The following is a 20638-nucleotide window of genomic DNA, read 5'->3' as shown; positions in this document are numbered from 1 at the left end:
AACAGCTAGTTTATAATATTGCCAAGGATTTCAAAGTCCAAATAGTCATACTGCTACAAGAAACCGATCAAAACAAAACGGCTCATAGATTTATGAGATGGTACAACACATTCGTACAGACATACCTGTTTGTCCGTGTGTATGCACATTACTCGGGAACTGGTCGCCGATATTTCATTATACATCATTTGGGGACTAGGTGTGGGTTTCAGGGTGTTGTTTTTCTGACGATCATATTTTAATTTTTATTTTGGGTTGTATGTACAAAACGTAAACCGACTTACAAAAAGAGATTCGCAGTTTGACTTGTACCTATGTTTTTCCACTATTATCTCATCTTTAGCTGAAATGATATTGTTATCAGCCTAGTACTTATTAGAATTATGCGAAAGTTTTGGGTATATTATTGAAATCGGATTTATTTTTTGCAAAAACTTTTCTAAATATGTAATTATATATGGGGTGCCCAGGAAATCAATTTTGTTAGTACATCAAGTTGATTAAGAAACATAAGGCTGATTTAGATAAGAAACTCCTATTTATGATTCATAGCTAAGGAAATTATGATAATTTATTATTATGTATATCAACTTGCCGTTTACCGCGGTTTCACCCACATCCCAAGAGAACTACTTACTACTTTAAGCACCCAGTTAAAAGCTTTTACTATATTTATAGTAATTTTGTAAATATAAGAGTAAACATATCTTGTTGTAAATAAATCTTCCATAGTTGTCTTATTAAGGATTACATATACACATTTTTATATAAAGTTATTTAATTTTTTATATAATGTATTACTAGTTATTAATACACACAAATGTATTACTGAAATATAAATATTTTTCTAGGATAAATATTGTTATAAATATTCAACTTGGTAAATAAAAATCATCCTATACCCCAGGTTGCCATAGAAACCCATTAATAACCATTGGGCGCGATCCATCACAAGTATCTCGGTTGACGGGGCTGACCCGGCGACAACCATAGCCGTCACATTCACCTAGCATTGTTTTATTATAATAACAATATTCCTTTTATGTATACTCGTAAATGGGAGATTTTTTAATTTCTCATATTGCAGGATAAAAGCTTCCTTAAAATCATCAAAACATTTTGTTTATTTGCTAATCTATGCCTATTTCATTTATAGGTAAAACTTCTCCCGAAATCTACACTCTATAATCTGCATATACCTACTTAAGTTTTATAACATATGGAGAATCATGAAAATTAATAATTCGAGTTAAAGTATGAAAATTATTTAATAATAAAACAAAGAATGAAAAAAGAATAATAATGAAAACAGAAATGGATGCAAGAACAAATAAAGAGGAAATTGTTCCCCGGAACAGTTTAAATTTACAACTAAAAACAACTAATTAATTTAATAATACTATAGATTTGATAAGAAAAACTCTATAATAATACCTACTAATAACCTGATTTCTAAAACACAAATAGCAAAATATAAAGTTGCATCAATGCAATATGTCTCATATTATTTAGGAGTATCTACTAGGTACTACTCGGACTAGTCACTATAACTGTAACAGTTCATTAAATTACAATATTTTCCAATTATTAAACAAAAGAACAAAAACAAAACAATTTCCAAAAATACCACAAGAATGAAAAATATAATAAAAATCTTCAAAAAGGCGTGAACAATGAATAATGAAATTAATGGGCTCGGTCCGGATATCGAACCCGGTCGACCAGTTCATCAAGGACAGTTTATTACAATTCTATGGTTTTACGGTACTAATGGTTAATTGTCTCGTTAACACGTTAACTGTATGGTTGTGGTTTCGGTATCGGTTTTAATTTTAAGCGTGTGATGTGTTTTGTGTAATTTGGTCACTATTGTTGTTTATTAATGTAACATTATTTTCACTCAAAAATATAACTTTATAATAAACCTTGAAGCTTCTAAGTCTTTCAAAACTATGCTGAAAATCGCATCAGAATCGATTCAGCCAATGTGATGTGAGATAATCGCACACAAACATACCTACCTACTTTTAAAAAGCTCATTATGTTGCTTGATTTTTCCAACAATGTTGGGTGGGCTTCCAGTCTAACCGGATGCAGCTTTTACCTACTAATATACCATGTATCCCGGTATCCCATGGTTAGACTGATTTGTCAGACTTTCTGACTTGTTCGTCATCTCGCCAATTTTGCTCGCGAGGGCAAGACGGGCAGCTGGTTTCTGACTACCCGTAACAACTGCCAATGATGTTGATGCGCAGGACATATTATAGTGCACGAGCATTTACGCAGACACAGGTGCACTCACTATTCCTTCACTCTCATAGCCCGATGGGACGACAACCAGACCATAGCGAGACCAACTATTAAATTTTAGATGTACGAAATGTGATCGTTAAACGCTCGTTTAAGTTAACGAGTGATTAACGATTTAGTGCACTTAATCAAAGTTAGTATTATTGTATTTGCGTGACCGTATCACGGTTAGCCCTTTGTACAGTCGCTTACAAGTTTTAGAAGATTTATATAATAGATATGTATATGACAGTTACGGGTAAGATAATTTATAATTTGACACAAAAATAAAGTTTTTCATGATGAAAATTGGTTTTTCTTTTGATTTTAAATTATTTTGTCCAAATAGTAAACATTTTCAGCTTAAGAAACATAAAGGTCTGGTACATAAAAGGCTACAAAAGGTACATGCCATTTTAAATAAAAACCTAAGCTCGCACTTTAAGCACTACGGAAGGGATCAACTGATGATGTTTCACGTTTTTTGAGAGAAATCATCAAGTGACCCTTCCCGCTGTGGGTGCAGCGTGATGGAGTGTCAGACTCTTACTGACCAAAACCCACCATGTTCCTTCTGGAGCCCACAGTGTACCAGGGCCGCGGTAACTCGCGCGAACAATCCCGAAGCCCATGATTTCCCACATCAAAAACATTCTTTAAACACTTTTGTGTTCACCTACCCACCCAATCAAGCATTGTCCTTATAAAACGTAATGTCCGTTTATCTGTGAAATATCTCGATATATCAACAATTAGTCGACCATTGTGATGACTATTGTACTCGTAACCGATTTAAATCGATTCGAAACGCCACTCGGATTAAACTCGTTAATCGACCAATGAGAAAAAGTGATAAGATTGTTCTGAAGTGTAAATTAATAATGGAATTATAATCGAATTATATATTTTTAATTTAGATGGCATTTGGTGCGGGAAAATCAAATATGAAATGGTTACTTTGGACAAATCTTATAGGGACCAGTGGGGACGAGTTGCCCGGGTAACTGGGTTGAGGAGGTCAGATAGGCAGTCGCTCTATTTTATCGTTTTATTGTACATATAGCTTTGTAAATATCCATGAAAATAAAGAAAAATATGAAATGGTTAAATATGAATTGTGTTGTGATCTTATCGTTCGCAGTTATATTATAACATAGGCATCTCATATGCTATTGTTTAACTCCGTTTTTTTCAGTCAGTTTACAGAATCTACTAAACCGATTTTGGAAAATCTTTCAGTGATAGATGCTGCTCTTACCGACTAAGCTATACTTTTTATCCGGGTGCGCGAAGTAGTTAACATGAGAACTACTTTTTCCCAGCCATTATGATATCAATGACTATAAAACTAACTGCGGTTACCGATTCACATTTTAACGTGAAAACTAATTTCCTCACGCATATTTGTTCGCGAACAAAAATTTGGATGCGTAAATTTTACTGCAAGAGTCCATTTACCCGATTGCGGGCAATGAGTCTCTGGACGTGTGCAGCAATATTGGCATAATGGGTACCTAATTATTTAGTCCTAATTTAGCTCGGGGCGGGTTTCAGATTCTCAAGTGACACGCCGTCAAGAAACATGAACGTTTGACAGCTTCAGATATTTATACTCGACGATTTTGTTGAACTGACACTACACGATTCATTGGAAAAATCAGGGCCTGATTTCGCCAAGGGAACTACTGCCTGTACCGGGATAAACCATCTAACTACTAAATTGTCCAAACATTTGTTTTGAATAAGTGAGCCCGTTCTTGAGTTATAAAATTACAACAAAAGTATCGTTATTTTTTGTATAAAAAGTGTGTTAGGTATATCTAATCACATTAAACTAAATACGTTCATATGCTGGTTCATTTCATATATATGTCGATTAACACAAAGAAAAAATAAAATACACAAAAAAATATGAACAAATTAAAATGACTAATTACATAATTAATTCGAATTAGAACAACATGACAGGTCAAGCCATCGAAATTGCGAACGAGCTCACCAAAAACTCTCTCGTTTCACAAACGCAAAATTGATCAGAATTCCCTGTAGAACTTTAATAAGCTTATAGAACCTTATGGTTTATTATGAGTTTTGACTTTGGTCAATTGAATTAAAAATCGTTTAGGCTTTCTGTGTGTCCTTTTACAAAGAAAAGCACGCAAGTCATGTTGTGTCGTGATCGTCACGTACGGCTTAAAACTGACAAACGCATCTCTCGCACTCGATTTTGGCACTAAAATGATGTAGAGGAAGACAGTCGAGCTATTTATTAATAAACCACCCAAAATAAACTTCCAAAACTACCAATATAACTTGATCTACAAACTAGTTAGTTCTTTTAAGAAATTGGAGGTCAATATTTATTGGTTATGTCATTATTATTAGGGTGCGTTTAAACGGGCTTCATTTTCGGGTCAGTCAAGTACCAATGCAACTTTTCTAAGTTTGTACGTACTTTCTAAGTATATCTTGGATACCAATGACTGTGTTTCGGAGCGCACATTAAACTGTAGGTCCCGGCTGCCATTGAACATCTTTGGCAGTCGTTACAGGTAGTCAGAAACCAGTAAGTCTGACAACCAGTCTTAGCTAGAGGTATTGGGTGGTGTCATTTGAAAATCTTTGGCAGTCGTTACAAGTAGTCAGAAGCCAGTAAGTCTGACAACCAGTCTAACCTAGAGGTATTGGGTGGCCCGGGTGACTGGGTTGAGGAGATCAGATAGGACAGTCGCTCCTTGTAAAGCACTGGTACTCAGCTGCATCCGGTTAGACTGGAAGTCGACCCCAACATAGTTGGGAAAAAGGCTCGGAGGATGATGATTAGTCTGGCTGGTATTGATTGCCATGTTGCCAGCCACAGTGTAGGCCACATATGGTGCCAAAATGTAGCCCGTCTAAACGCGACCTATTCAAATCTTTTAAAGCATCATAACAGTCAAAGATTATATTTCGAGTGGTATTAATCGATTTTAGTAGCAATTAGAGGGGTGAAATGAGTGGGTAACGAACAGAAATAGTCGGTTATGAGCACTAGTGGGTAATATTCGGTTTGGTTAATGATATTTATGGGGCTAGCCGCCATTTTGGGGCTGGTTATGGCTTTGTAACACGGGACTTGTGTTTTGAAGAAGTGGAACAGTCTTGGACTTCAAAGACAACAAAAAAGTAAAACCGACTCCCAAAAACACTGAAAAGCAAAAAAACTATTCTTAGGTGCATCGGCCTAGTCAGTCTATATATGTCCGTCCCTATGTAGTCATCGCTAAATGTTCAGAACTACGCAACGGACTTGGATGCGGTTTTCACCTACTTATAAAGGTTCTGGTATGTATCTGTCTATGTATGTATACCTATGTTCTAGTATAATGTATTTTTAAAATATGTTCTAATCTTGTTTTTCTGTTTATTGTATGGAATATTTGATTTTTCAGTACCTTTCGGGTACATACCTACAAATAACCAAAAATATTTCCTATTTATAATATTAGTAGATACTCGTAACTGTTGAATAGGATAACTGGTGAAATGGTTAAAAATAAAACAAATGCAACAACTTCTGACAGTCTAAAGGAAGTGCAACTTTTGTAATTTGATTCGGTGACATCAAAGACTCTATCTTGTCTATTCTCGGAGGCCATCTTCCCGCCATGTGTCAAAATGTGGCGCGAAAATATTGTAATTGGAACTCTATTCTCGGAATGTCTGCGGTAAAAGTTTCATCAAAGTGATCTATGAAACAAAAGTAAGCAAATGTCTTTAGACTAATAAAAATAGCATTCTAACTGTTTCCCGTAGTTTCACCCGCGTCCTGAAGGAACAACTTTCCCACATGGTTAAAAAGTCGTATGAATTTACATAAATAATAATAAATAATGTCGGGACACTTTTCACAGGTTTCAGGTTTTTCACGGTTGGCCCCATGGTAAGTTATTAATTAACTTGTGTTATGGGTGCTAACACAACTGATAAACTACATATAGCTATAAGCTACATATATACACATATTTATAAATACAGATTATAACACCCAGACCACGGCCAACAAGCATGCTCATCACACAAATGTCGACCGAACCGGGAATCGTACCCGGGACCTCAGGTTCGGCAATCCGGCATGGTGACTATTGCGCCGTCGAGGTCGTCATAAAGTCATGAACTTCCACTAAGCAATGAGAAGGTACAATTCCTACTGCTTTCCTCATAAAACAAGAAGTAAGTAATTCAAATTAAAAATACTAGGTAAAGACGAAAACAAAATGCAAATTATTTTTTAGTTATTTAATTTTATTTCCTTATAGATATTTACGACGGAAGAAGGAAAGATGAGCAGAGATATCATAATTCATAGGTCAACTACGAACGTTGGGCATGACCAAAACGCTCCGTTACGGGTGAACTAACGAGGCGAGGTTCCTTGACACATCTGTCAAAGATTGGCCTTGATTGATTGGTGCTGATTTGTTTTCAAAAATTGTGGGTTCCAAAGAAGGCGTATAAGGGCGGAGCTAGTAACGTTCCTCGTCCCCGAACACCCGCATTTTAGCGATGCTACTTTCTTAGGAAATTGTGCCGTTGTGACATCTCCACTCATTTTATTCTCCATGGCATTTATTCTTCTCACTTTTGGTTGGTACAAAGTGTTTGTATCAACCTCAGTTCTTCGTCGTGTTGGTTGCTGTAACCATCAATTTTAGATTGTTCAGCCAAAAGTTTTGAATCAGCTTGGATTTTGAATAACTGCATTGCAAACGTGATCGAGGCACCAACGCACCTTCCACTGAAAAATAACATATCATTTATCAGGACTCATCATTAGCACATAGCGTGGTTGGTTCTTTACCCACCGGCCTCGTGGGTAAAGAACCAACCTCTATGAGGGCGCGGGTTCGATTCCAGGTCAGGCAAGTACCAATGCAACTTTTCTAAGTGTGTATGTACTTTCTAAGTATATCTTGGATACCAATGGCTGAGAAAAGGTAAAGGAAAACATCTTGAGGAAATCTGGACTATATAGTCTGAAATCAGCAACCCGCATTGAGCAAGCGTGGTGATTAATGCTCAATCCTTCTCCGTGTGAGAGGAGGCCGCAGCCCAGCAGTGGGACGATAAAATGGCTGTAACAGTAACATCTTTAGCAAGAAGTTTTTTATATACTTTTGAGATTTAAACACCCTCGCTAGTTTTGCTATGGGCCCTCCACCTCGAAAGGTTCAGCCGTTTTACCGTTACCGTAAGCACGGATTTTTTGTTGCATTTTCCCTAATAGACAGTGATTCATAAAAACTTTATAATAAATAAGTTATCCGCATACCGTGGGAAATAATCACTGCACTTGGATAAAAACTAACCTACACCTTATTAAAAACGCTCATTCAAACCACAAAACAAACAAACTTTTCAACTAAGTATTTATTGTGAAAAACAAAGAAAAATATTCATAAAAATACCTATCTATACAATATTATAAAGCTGAAGAGTTTGTTTGTTTGTTTGAACGCGCTAATCTCAGGAACTACTCGTCCGATTTGAAAATTTCTTTCAGTGTTAGATAGCCCATTTATCGAGGAAGGCTATAGGCTACTTTTATCCCGGTATGGGAAGTAGTTCCCACGGGATGCGGGTGAAACCGCTGGCAGAAGCTAGTGATATATATAATATTTTGACCTCGAATAACTTTTGACGCACACATGGGTTCGATGGGTACTTTGATATTTTATTTGTAATGGTAAACCCAAGCTCTCTACCAAAATTTGGCTTATTTGACCACTACTTTTATGTCTAAATTGACCGGACTATGACGGCGTCTGACGTGGAATTGTAACGACTGCTACTGAGTAGCATTAACAGAAAGAGTGCACAAGAAAATAATACAAATAAGAGATCAGAAACATACAATAAAATTATGTGGCATAGCCTATAATACTCGCAGATAATGCAGCTTTCCAATGGTGAGAGAATTTTGAAATCGGTCCTTTAGTTTCTGAGTTTATCCATTACAAACAAACAATAATACATTTTTTCTTCTTTATTATATTAGTACCGATTACATAGTTAAACATAGGTCGGCCTTTTAGAGCTCTGCCTCACTAAGACGCCATGGCGACGTCGCCAGCGACGCAGGTCTGGCTACTTCTGGCATCCGAGTGTCGCCAAGTCGAGTAGCCACGGCGTCTCGACAGACAGTTCGTTTACGTCATTATTGACAACATCAATCAAATCTACTATATAAAAATAAGTCGGGTTTTCCTCCCTGACGCTATAACTCCAGAACGCACGAACCGATTTCCACGGTTTTGCATTCGTTGGAAAGGTCTCAGGCTCCGTGAGGTTTATAGCAAAGAAAATTCAAAACAAAAAATGTTTATTTTTAATCACCAAACAAAATGTAACATAAAACGAAGCTATCTGGTGGCGAAACGGAGTTCGCCAGGTTTGCTAGTAAGTACTATATTTCGAGCGAGCGTCCAAAATGGCGGCTGACTGGCGACCACACTGGCGACTGAGTGAGGGAGGTGCACTTTACCGCGTATATTATAGTCGCCACCGCGGCAACGTCGCCAAGCTGCCAGAGTAGCCAGAAGTCATGTAGGGAACTGTAGCTCGTGGCCACGCTTCCAATTTGGCGACGTTGCCATACCGTCGCCAAGTGAGTTAGGCACCATCAAAGACTATAAAACCACTTGACTGCGCATACAGTGCCCCGACGCTCGCCAAAAGTTAGTGATTTTGCGCGTACTATAAGGCTACGATCAGTACGATCCTTTAGTAGCGACCAAGTCTATGACCTGCAAACACGCTAAATTATTGAGGATTTTATTTAGTAAAAAATAAAAAAAAATGCCTACATGCGCGATGAAATGGTGCGGGAAACAATCCAGGACATCTAGTTACAAAAAGAATGGCATCGGCAAGTATCAATACCAAAATTAGGCTTTGATTTAATTATATTACGAAATACCACAGGGGTCTATTTAAATTGGTGGTTGGTGAACCGCGCTCACGCTCGTTGATGTCTTTGGAAAAGTCCTTTCTTTCATTAAGAAATTCTAATACGTCCATCTCTTTCTTGCCCTTTGTATTCCTATCGATGAAATTCGGGCTGTTACCTTTAAGGATGAAGTGGATATCGATAATAGTAAAATATTAATTTAAAAATATGTTTTATTTTGGCTAATGAGTTAATTAACTGACTATAGCGTCGTTAGAGGCAGCTGTTCTTAGTGCCTCCACAAATTACTTTTAATGTAATTTAAAATATTTTTTTTTTGTTTATATGATGTGACCTCATACGGTAACATCATAAAAATTACAATAATGCCGACGTTTATTTAGTTCAGCGATTCCAACAATGTTTTTGCCTATCTTAGTAAGTTTTATAAAACTCATAATTTTGGAATAGTTACATCGTGTATCTATTTAAAATATATCAAGAAATATGTAGACGATCGATTATCGTTTTTTACCAAAAACAATCAGGGCCCTAAAACAATAATTCGAAAAACTTATACTAAATTAACACATTTTAAGAATCAAACATTTTCTTGTAAGGAGTTCTTTTTTGTAATAGACTGATTTTTATTAAATATTCTTATACGATTTTTATTGAGTTTTATTACTACGATGAAATACATTTTATCGATATTTTTTAATTGAAAGAGAGCAATCCCTTGCTGAGCGTTCTCATGCAACTCGACCTTGAACTGACCAATAGTAGCCGCGGATTATGCCGCGTCCCCCCGCCCGCAGTGGTGAGTCGTGTTCTTAGAAGAAATTGGCGAGTGCGCTCTCTAGTGGTTATTTACTTTATGGGCACCATACCTTTAAATACTAACTACTTGGATACGTAGCCGGCGACGTCGCCATTCGCGTCCTAATGAGGCATAGCTCTTAAAGTCGTATTAAAAACAAAAGAAATCACTCACCTTCCACATTAAAAGTACAAAACACCACTAAAAGGAAAACTGCCAAGTTGAAATACTTCATTTTTAAATATTAACACACGTCCGTTCTGAGCTAAAGACTGGAATTAAAGAAGTCAACAAGCTTATTTTAATCGTCGCTAATTTTATAAAATTGTATAAAATTACCTACATACCTCTATCTATAAGGAAATACATAGATAATATATTATGAACTATGCGTTTGATAAACTAAGATCACTCACACACATCCTTAGAACCAGTTCTATTAAGTGCTACCTCACACTGCTGACTATCGGCCGATAGTTGGCTGACAGTTTTCATCATCATCAGCAGCCTTATTATAGTCCCACTGCTGGGGTGCGGCCTCCTCTCACACGGAGAAGGATTGAGCGTTAATCACCACGCTTGCTCAATGCGGGTTGCTGATTTTAGACTTTATAGTCCAGGTTTCCTCGGGATGTTTTCCTTCACCTTTAATGAGCTATTGGTGTCCAAGATATACTTGGAAAGTACATACAAACTTAGAAAGTTGCATTGGTACTTGCCTGGCCTGGAATAACACACATACTACTCATACTTGAGAGGTTGGTTTTAAACTCTTTAGTAAGTTTGACTGGTCAAATACCTGATCGTTACAATATGTGCACTACCAATCATCTCCATGGTGACTAATTTATCCGATCAAACTCTCGGCCGACTAAAAGTTGGCAGTGTGTGGCAGCTCTTAGATATAATGTCATTTACTTTAATAACGAGCGGTTTTTCCCCGTAGAATGTCCTTGTGAGTTTTGGAAAATTTTGACACGACACGTGCAGTTTGGGCCAAACAACTTTGCAATTCCTAAAGTTAGCTATTTTGTGAAGTGGTCAAGTCAAAGCCGCTCCAATCGACCGACCATAAGGTTAAGGTTGCCCCGGTCGGACCGTGGATGGGTGACCATCTTGTCACGACGAGTTCCTCCTTGTTTCAGAAGGCACGATAAACTGTAGGTCCCGGCTGTCATTTGAACATCTTTGGCAGTAGTTATGGGTATTAAGAAGCCAGAAAGAGTGACAACCAGCCTTACCAAGGGATACTGGGTTATCCGGGTAACTGGGTTGAGGAGTTCAGATGAACAGTCGCTCCTTGTGGCACATTGGTACTCAGCTGGATCCCGTAAGACTGGAAGCCGACCCCAACATACTTGGGAAAAGTCTAGACAGATGGTGAATAAAAGTGCTTATAATAAAGATAACATTACAAAGTTAACAATTTTGAATTATTTTTTCAACCGGTTACGCTTATTTTCAATATAGAGACTTTAAACCATTGAATATAAAAACTGGATGATTATGATGATGTCCTCCTAGCCGATTATCGGCTACGGCGGCTGTTCTCATGTAAGGAGATTAGCCAACTGTAGCCAACTGCGCAGGACATATTATAGTGCACGAGCATTTGCGCAGACACAGGTGCACTCACTATTCCTTCACTCTCATAGTCCGATGGGATATAAAACTGTATATTTATGCTTTAAACGTCCACAAATGATTTCAATTACACTGGTCTACAAATGATCATATTTATTTATCTCTCTCACTTAAAGGTGTACACGTACACACCATTAATTTGGAAATGTATAATCATACATTTTATTAGATTAGATCACATTACATTGCATCACATTATGAGGATATAAGGATGGACTTACTACAAAAAGTTAAGCGGACATTTTGAAAACCATAAAATTATATATTTAATTTGTCATCTGAGTTACCTACTGGTCATATTCACAAGGATGTATTAAGAATTGGAAATACCTTATTATTTTCCTCGTTTGCAGGTATTTTAGGCAAACAAAAGTAAAATATTTTGCTATGCGTTTATTAAATCCAATTAATGATCAATTATTTAATAGGTAAATATATAGTTATAATGAATAAGCTTTTACTTGCGATTTTATCCGCGTATGTAACTAATTCATGCACTCAGATAATAATTACTTACAGATCTATTATCAGCTACTTAATCGGTTATTTCGTTAAAACATCATCATCTACCTAGCCTTTTCCCAATTATGTAGGGGCCGGCTTCCAGTCTAACCGGAGGCAGCTGAGTACCAGTGCTTTACAAGGAGCGATTGCCTATCTGACCTCCTCAACCCAGTTACCCGTGGGTACTTCAACCTAATACCCCTTGACCCGGGCAACCCAATACTTCTTGGTAAGACTGGTTGTCAGACTTACTGGCTTCTGACTACCCGTAACGATTGCCAAAGATCATAATATAGGATTGGTCATAGCAACTTATATGTTGCTTAGTCGAAATAAAACACAACTTTTAATTTTTAATTTAATGTATGTTTCCCTCTTCATTTCGCAGAAAACGATGCCTGTTCAATAAAAGGCTAGTCATAATAATGATCTCGTTCGCAAGCATATTGGCACTCCTGTATTTTGCGAACTGGTTATCATTTCCGTAACAACCTCCGAAGAGAAAGTATTCACATCTTCCAGACGTTACATTAAAGAAAACCTGAAAAATATAGATATAAAAATCAGAGAGCACGTAAATATCGGTCCTGCGCCTGATCTCTCTCCGGTCGTGTCGGATTGCCGTCCCATCGGGTTATGAGAGTGAAGGAATAGTGAATGCACCTGTGTCTGCGCAAATGCTTGTGGACTATAATATGTCCTGCGCAGCTGGCTGAGCTCCGAACAGTCGAAGAAGCCGATAATCGGCTAGGAGGATATCATCATCATATACTGTTACAGCCTTTTATCGTCCCACTGCTGGGCACAGGCCTCCTCATATAAAGTAAGTAAGTATACCCCAGTTAGTTAGTAGGTAATTTTTATTGGAAATCATCAAATGACTCCTCCCACTGTGCGTTTGCAGTGTGAGGGAGTGTCAGAATCTTACTGACTAAAACCCATCATGTTACCATGTACCAGGGCCGCGGTAACTCTTTCGAACGATCCTGCAGCCCCGTCAGGCCATAGCCCTGGTCATGCTTGGCAAACCCTTTTGATGATAGTAAAATATTCCAGTCATTATTAAAAGTTTTTAAACTCCCATAAAGTCCTTATTCAAGATTCTCTTACAAAAGAGTATGCTATGTATGAAATCATTTTTGTTTGTTTATACCCTAAATGCAACAAAACTACTGAACTGATTTGAAAAACTCTTTCACTGTTAAAATACACTCTTCCCGAATAACAAGAGCTATATTTTATCCTCGTACGGGGAATAGTTCCCTCGGGACATGGGTGAAATAACGAGAAAAACGGCTACCACATACCTATGATATATTGCAAGGCAAGGTCCTGCTTGCTTGGGAAGTAAGCATCTCGATTCTGAAAATAAAACATTAATTTAATCTATTACTAATATTAAAAGCTGAAGAAGTTTGTTTGTTTGTTTGAACGCGCTAATCTCAGGAACTACTGATCCGATTTGAACTTTCAGTGTTAGATAGCCCATTTATCGAGGAAGGCTATAGGCTACTTTTTATCCCGGTACGGGAAGTAGTTCCACGGGATGCGGGTGAAACCGCTGGCAGAAGCTAGTTTTATATAATACTAGCGACTCGCCCCGGCTTCGCACGGTATAACAGTATTTCCTCACTATTTAATGTATGCTATTATACATAAAACCTTCCTCTTCAATCACTCTGTCTATTTAAAAAACGCATGGAAATCGTTTGCGTAGTTCTGAAGATTTAAGAGTACAAAGGGACATAGGGACAGAAAAAGCGACTTTGTTTTATACTGTGTAATGATTTGGACTAGTAAAGTCAAGAAGTCGTGGGCCTAATGGGTAAAGAACCAACCTCTCTATTATAGGTGTGTTCGATTCCAGGTCAGGCAAGTACCAATGCAACTCTTCTAAGTTTGTCTGTACTTTCTAAGTATATCTTAGACACCAATGACTGTGTTCCGAAGAGCACGTTTAACTGTAGGTCCCGGCTGTCATTTAACATCCTTGTCAGTTGTTACGGGTAGGTAGTCAGAAACCAGTAACTCTGACATGTCTTACCAAGGGTTTCTGGGTTGCCCTAGTAACTGGGTTGAAGAGGTCAGATGGGCAGTCGCTCCTTGTAAAACACTGGTACTCAGCTGCATCCGATTAGACTGGAAGCTGACCCCAACAAAACTAAGAAAAGGCTCGGGAAATGATGATGATCATGCAAATTATGATGGCTTAGTTTGATAACATAAAGGATGAAAACCCGCAGTTTAAAAGTAAAAACTACATACCGATGTATATAATTCTGGCTTCACAGGAAATAGCCAGAGTCACAATTAAAAGGAAATAAATTAACTTCATGTTTGTACTAAGTAGGTATTATTGTTGTCGTCAACGTCGAATTACTGTGGGCTTAAACTGTAGATTACAATTTTATATACTTAATCAAAATTATTTAATGTTATGTACTTATTTAGCAATAATAACTGTTTTTGAGAGAGAGTAGTAACTGTTTTTCAGAGCTGTATTTAGATGTCTTCATATATTTATTACAGGTACCAAGAAAGGAACAAAAATAATGTTTCTGCTGTGCAAAAGTCTAGAATTCGATTCCCGCTCGCTTTATGGGTTGCAAAGGTAATTCTGCCGAAACGTTGACGGGACTGCAGGGTACCTACAGCACGGGGCTCAATTCTGCTAATTTTATAATGTGTCACTTGGATATCAATTGAATCTCACTAGCAGTTTTATGTTTTGACCATAGCAGGAATTCTGCTGCTTATATAAGACCAATCGTTTTCCAATGACATTCTATAGGTCTGCTATGAGTCTATAGCAGTGGTTCTTAACCGGTGGTCCGCGGACCACTGGTGGTCCCTGGAGGCATTCCAAGTGGTCCGCGAAGCTTAGCTTCGCGACGTTGCTATACAATAGTAAAATTTAATAATTGGAATAATTCTAATAGTTAAAATTTCGCGCTCGCTTCGCTCGCGTATTCAGAAACTGTATGCCCTAATTTTTGCATTTGTCAACAAACAAAAGTTCAGTACGTTTCGGCTACATTTTACGTAGTATTTGGTTTAAGTCCGAAAAATTTCGCGCTCGCTTCGCTCGCGCATTTGGAAACTACATACACAGGTACATTTTTCTTTATTTGCATTTGGTTACCTACACAACTGCCGACATGCGTTTAGCTTTGAGTAGAACTGACCCAAAATGCAGCTTTTTATATTAATAATAAAGAAATGAGTGCTAATTTAGGTAAACCGATGAGGTGGTCCCCGGCAAGACAAAATTAGTTAAAGTGGTCCCTCATGTCAAAAATGTTAAGAACCACTGGTCTATAGGGTAGTCTACTCAACAATCGTATTGCAATCGTAAATCAATTGCAGACAATATGATTCACTATTGAATTTAAAACCAAACATTGTGAAATGCCACATAAGGACACATAAGCTTCAATCGTAATTGAGTCGTGATTGAATCTCAGTTTGATATCAATCGTATGTCAAATTAGCAGACTTGAGCCCCAGTAGGTTTAATATTTAATGAAGTAACTACCTAGTTCGGCCCTGTAAATCTATCTCTGAAGACAATAGTAATCAGTAACTTTTCAGTTATATTTATGCTCCCTAATCCCTACTAATATTATAAATGCGAAAGTAACTCTGTCTGTCTGTCTATCTGTTACGCTTTCACGCCTTAACCGCTGAACTGATTTTAATAAAATTGGTACAGAGATAGAGTTGACCTTGAGAAAGAACATAGGATAGTTTTGATCCCGGACTTTTGATGAATTCTCTTGGAAACGGGATATAACCGAACTCTACGCAGGCGGAGCCTCGGGCGGAAACTAATTAACTATAAAACTACGGCGGCATAAAATTACTAGCTGTGTCCCGCGAGGTACCTACTTTACACGTCCTGATAAAATAATAGAAAGTGGCACCTGTAACCAGGGTTAAACCCAATTTTTAGGGTTCCGTACCTAAAGGGTAAAATAGGCCCTGTTACTAAGACTTCGCTGTCCATCCGTCGTTCTTCTGCCAAAAACTACATCTCATGAACCGCCACAGCGATACTGAATACAGAAATTCTACAGATTTTGGCATCGGACGGATTTTTTACTATTTTACTTGAATCATCAATATTCATATTATAAAGAGGTATTTGACAGTTTGTATGTAGAGGATAATCTTTGGAACCGCTGGTCAAATTTCCAAAATTATTTCACTGGTAGATAGCTACTGGGTATATTCCTGAACGTCATAGGCTATATTTTATCCCGGTACGGGCAGTAGCTCCACGGGACGTGGGTGAAACCGCGGTAAAACGGCTAGTGTTAAAATAAAACACAAGTTTCAAAATGCAATATTTAATAATTCATCTCATATATGATAGAGAATAGATCAGTGCAAATGAAATTTTGTGGTCAATCTAGCAAGCCCTTTTGCACTCTTTCCTGGTTCTGAAACGGTTCTCATTTCCCCCACCCTCCGTAGAGAAATCTTTCGCATTTATCAGTATTCCTGTTGTAAGCATACCTGAGAATATATTAAAAAAATATTAATGTAATTAACCTCGTATCTTAGCATCAAATACCTTATATTTATCAGCTGCCTCGTTGGTCTAGCTGTCGCAAATGCGGCTGCTGAGCACGAGGTCTCAGGTTCGATTCCCGAGTGGGGCTGAAACCGCTTTGTGGGTTTTAGAAACTTACACAAAGCAGTCCGGAGCCTGAAAGTTGTTGATTGATACACCCGTGCATCGGAGAGCACGTAAATGTCTTTCCTGCGCCTGATCTCCTCCGGTGGTGCCGGATTGCCGGCCCATCGCGCTATGAGAGTGAGGGAATAGTGAGTGCACCTGTGTCCAAGCAAATGCTTGTGCACTATAATATGTCCTGCGCAGTTGGCTAATCTCTTGGCTAATCTCATGTGAATGGCACTTATCGTATCGAAATTTCCCAAAATTCGCAATGATTTCTAAGGGGAAAATACACTCTCGTTAGATAGATGATATACAAATGAAGAAATAATGAGATAAGAAATTACAATAGTGGTAGAAGAAAAAATGATTGTTGGGAATTTCCAAGGGATCGGAAAAATATTTACGTGCTTATAAATATTAACAATATACGTACATTTGTATAAGGTCGACGCAATGTCCTTGGTCCATTGTTAGGAGACATCTTGCTTCTAAAAATAATAAAGTTAATAATTTGTACATATTACAAAATCGAACGAATAAAAAAAATGGTTACAGCTTAGTACACGTAAAATATTTTAAAATGTCCTCTTTACTAAATGAGTACCCTATATATAGAAGGAAACATGTACATTTATATACAATTTATATTATTATATAATTACAGTATATCTTGGACACCAATGACTGTGTTTCGGAAGGCACGTTAAACTGTAGGTCCCGGCTGTCATTGAAAATCCTTGGTAGTCGTTACGGGTAGTCAGAAGCCAGTAAGTCTGACACCAGTCTAAGTCCAGGGGTATGAGGTTGCCTGGGTAACTTGGTTGAGGAGTCGCTCCTTGTAAAGCACTGGTACTCAGCTGAATCCGGTTAGACTGGAAGCCGACCCCAACATAGTTGGGAAAAGGCTCGGGAGATGATGATGATGAGAAGGAAACATATACATACCCATATTCATTCCCATAGCACCAAAAAGGAAATAGCCAGAATCACAATAAAAGGAAATAATTTAACTTCATGTTTTCTAAGTATATTGTGTTCGTCAACGTCGTATGGGTACTTGTCGGCTTAAACTGTGAATTACAATTTTATACGCTTAATGAAAATGTAATGTATTTAGCAATAATAATTGTTTTTAACAGAGCTGTATTTAGATTTCTACATTTATTTATAACGACTCGGATTCGATTCCCGGGCCGAAATCGTTTTGTGGGTTTCTCTCCAGTGGTGTCGGTTTGCCGTCCCATCGGACTATGGGAGTGAAGGAAAAGTGAGTGCACCTGTGTCTGCGCTAATGCTTGTGTACTACAATGTCGTGCACATAAGGCTGATTGCCTTTGACGATCGGTAAGGAGGACATTATCACTATCATAGATTACAGATTTTGCAGTACGTAAGACTAAGAGCTTAAGAAGCCAAGCACTAGATCACTAATTATAACAATTGTTTTGTAATAGACTGTATGTACTCTGACTTTTAAAAGAGTGTCTATGGCGTTTCTTGCCGGCTCTTCTCCATGGGGCCAACTTTTGGAACCGTGCAATTAGTGTGACGTTTCATAGGTGCCTGCAAAGGCCTGTGTGAAAAAGATTTTGATTTTGAATCCTTACATTCCTTGCTTATATTACGGATACCTAGGTAGATCACGATCAGTAAAATGAAAGTACACGGATAGTCCAGAGCAAATTTTACTACTTTCAATTTTTGCCCGATTGCGGAAAATAGTTTTGCCGTGTAACATCGCGGAATAGTCAGTTGGTTTAATATTTAAAAAGTATCTACCAAGTTCGGTCCTGTAACTCTATCTGGGAGGCCAATAGTAATCAGTAAGTTTTCGCTTCTATTACTAATAGGTAATCGTCATATTTATGTTCCCTAATTAACTAAATACGACTGTATATATTCACTAGCCTTTTCCCGCAGATTTACCCTCGTTCAAGAGGCACCTACTTCACACATCCTGGTTAAGTAATACAAAGTGGCACAGGGAACTAAGATTTAACTAGGGTATCACTAACATAATATGCTAAAATACTCCACTTTTAGGGCTCCGTACCTAAAGGGTAAAACTGGACCCTGTTACTAAGACTTCGCTGTCCCTCCGTCGTTCTTCTGTCGTCATTATTTTTAGCATCAGATGTTCTTATTCCTTTATTATTTTACCTAAATCACGTGAAAATAAAACACAAGTTTCAAGACAACATTTTTAATAATTCATCTCATACAGGGTGTGTCGTTCACAATCACATTAAATGAAATGTGTTAATATACTGGTTATTATAATATAAATATGTCAAAAAAATAGAATAAAAATGTGCGAAAATTAGAACACCATATAAAAATCAGTCATTACAAACAACTGAAATTCTCCCTTGAAAACTGACAGCTGTCAACTGATCAAAACATTCGATACTCCTAACTTTATCTCTGCTTTACACATGATGTTGTAAAATTATAATAACGAAAATTACTCCTGTGGTTAAACCACCGAATGGATTAGGCTATTTTTTACAATTCGCCATAGAATATCATAAAGTATATGCTATAGGATTTAATGTGATTGTGAACGACACACCCGTTGTATGAGGGAGAATAGATCTGTGCAAATAAGACATTTTTTATTTGCATGCCTCTTCACATTCTTCTAAGGTGTAGAAAAGGTTGTCATTTCCCCACAACCTCCGTAGATAATTTTATCGCATTTTTCAGTTTTCGAGTTAAAGGCATACCTGAAAATATATTTTAAAAAATATTAATGTAGCTCTCTTCGTGCTGGGGATCGATGACTTTGAAATAAAATCCCGTTTTAAACACTTATTACAACTTTTATTTCAACAACTTTGGCTCGTTCGTTACACTCAGTACCGCGTGGTTGCCTCTAACACCGTTCATTCAGTCCCTCTCTCACTCCTTCGCTCACTCGCTCACGCCTCCCTCATATTCTGTCACGTTCCATTCCACTCGACATTCATTCCCACATTCGGCCGTCCTGCACTCATGTCTGTCCTCAGACATACACCAAATCTTATGTACTAACTAGACTAAAACATCATAATAACCACTACATAATTGAGTTAAATAAAATAAACTGGAACCATACTCTACAACAACCTAATACACATAACTACTTCCTACAAGACAATCTTGTTTCTGAATTTAAAACATACAACTCTACATTGGCAAAACATTTAAATGTTACTTCGAACTTAATACAATTTATAGGTTTAGAAAACAAAATGTTTAGTTTTACATAGAAAAATAACATAGTAAATACTCTGGTACAGATAGCCCTACGCCATGGCACTGTGATAATGAACGAAAGTTAACCCTCCTGAAATAAGAACTGCAATAATAACCTGCGGAGTAAGGTGACTGCTACTCCTCCAGCATCTCGGCGTCACCGTGTTGAGGCCATCTCTTCATTTGGTCAGCTGAACTGGATGAACGCTGGGGACCCTCTACAGAACTATCCAGTTTCTCTACGTCATAGCGATCCTTACGCTTGCATTTCACCACTCTATAAGGGCCTAGGTATTTAGGTTTCAGCTTCAACCCTGGACCGAACTGTGTTCTTTTAATCGCCACTAAATCACCTTCCTTATACTTTGAACTTTCCTTCCTCTTTCTATCATATTGTTTTTTATTTTCCTCTTGTATCTTTAGAATCTGTTCTTTGGCTTGCTGCCTTATCTTCTCTCTATTTTCATCATATTGTAGTGTATTTTCTTCCTGTAATAGTTGTAGAATTTCCAAATCTTCCTTACCCTTC

At 37.6% G+C, this 20638-nt stretch overlaps 1 long non-coding RNA gene across 1 annotated transcript; it reads right to left on the bottom strand.

Annotated features, from left to right (window-relative positions):
• Window positions 1-16519: 16519 nt before the first annotated feature.
• On the bottom strand, window positions 16520-17889 carry LOC135118916 (uncharacterized). The gene is made up of 3 exons (XR_010277860.1): window positions 17818-17889; window positions 17306-17360; window positions 16520-16706 (listed from the first exon to the last, which is right to left on the bottom strand). It is a non-coding gene; the product is annotated as an uncharacterized LOC135118916 (long non-coding RNA).
• Between the last annotated feature and the right edge of the window lie 2749 nt (window positions 17890-20638).

Source organism: Helicoverpa armigera, chromosome 27 (assembly GCF_030705265.1).
Source record: "Helicoverpa armigera isolate CAAS_96S chromosome 27, ASM3070526v1, whole genome shotgun sequence".
NCBI lineage: Eukaryota > Metazoa > Arthropoda > Insecta > Lepidoptera > Noctuidae > Helicoverpa > Helicoverpa armigera.
Note: the sequence above shows the minus strand (reverse complement) of the source record. Positions and strands in the feature narration are given on the sequence as shown.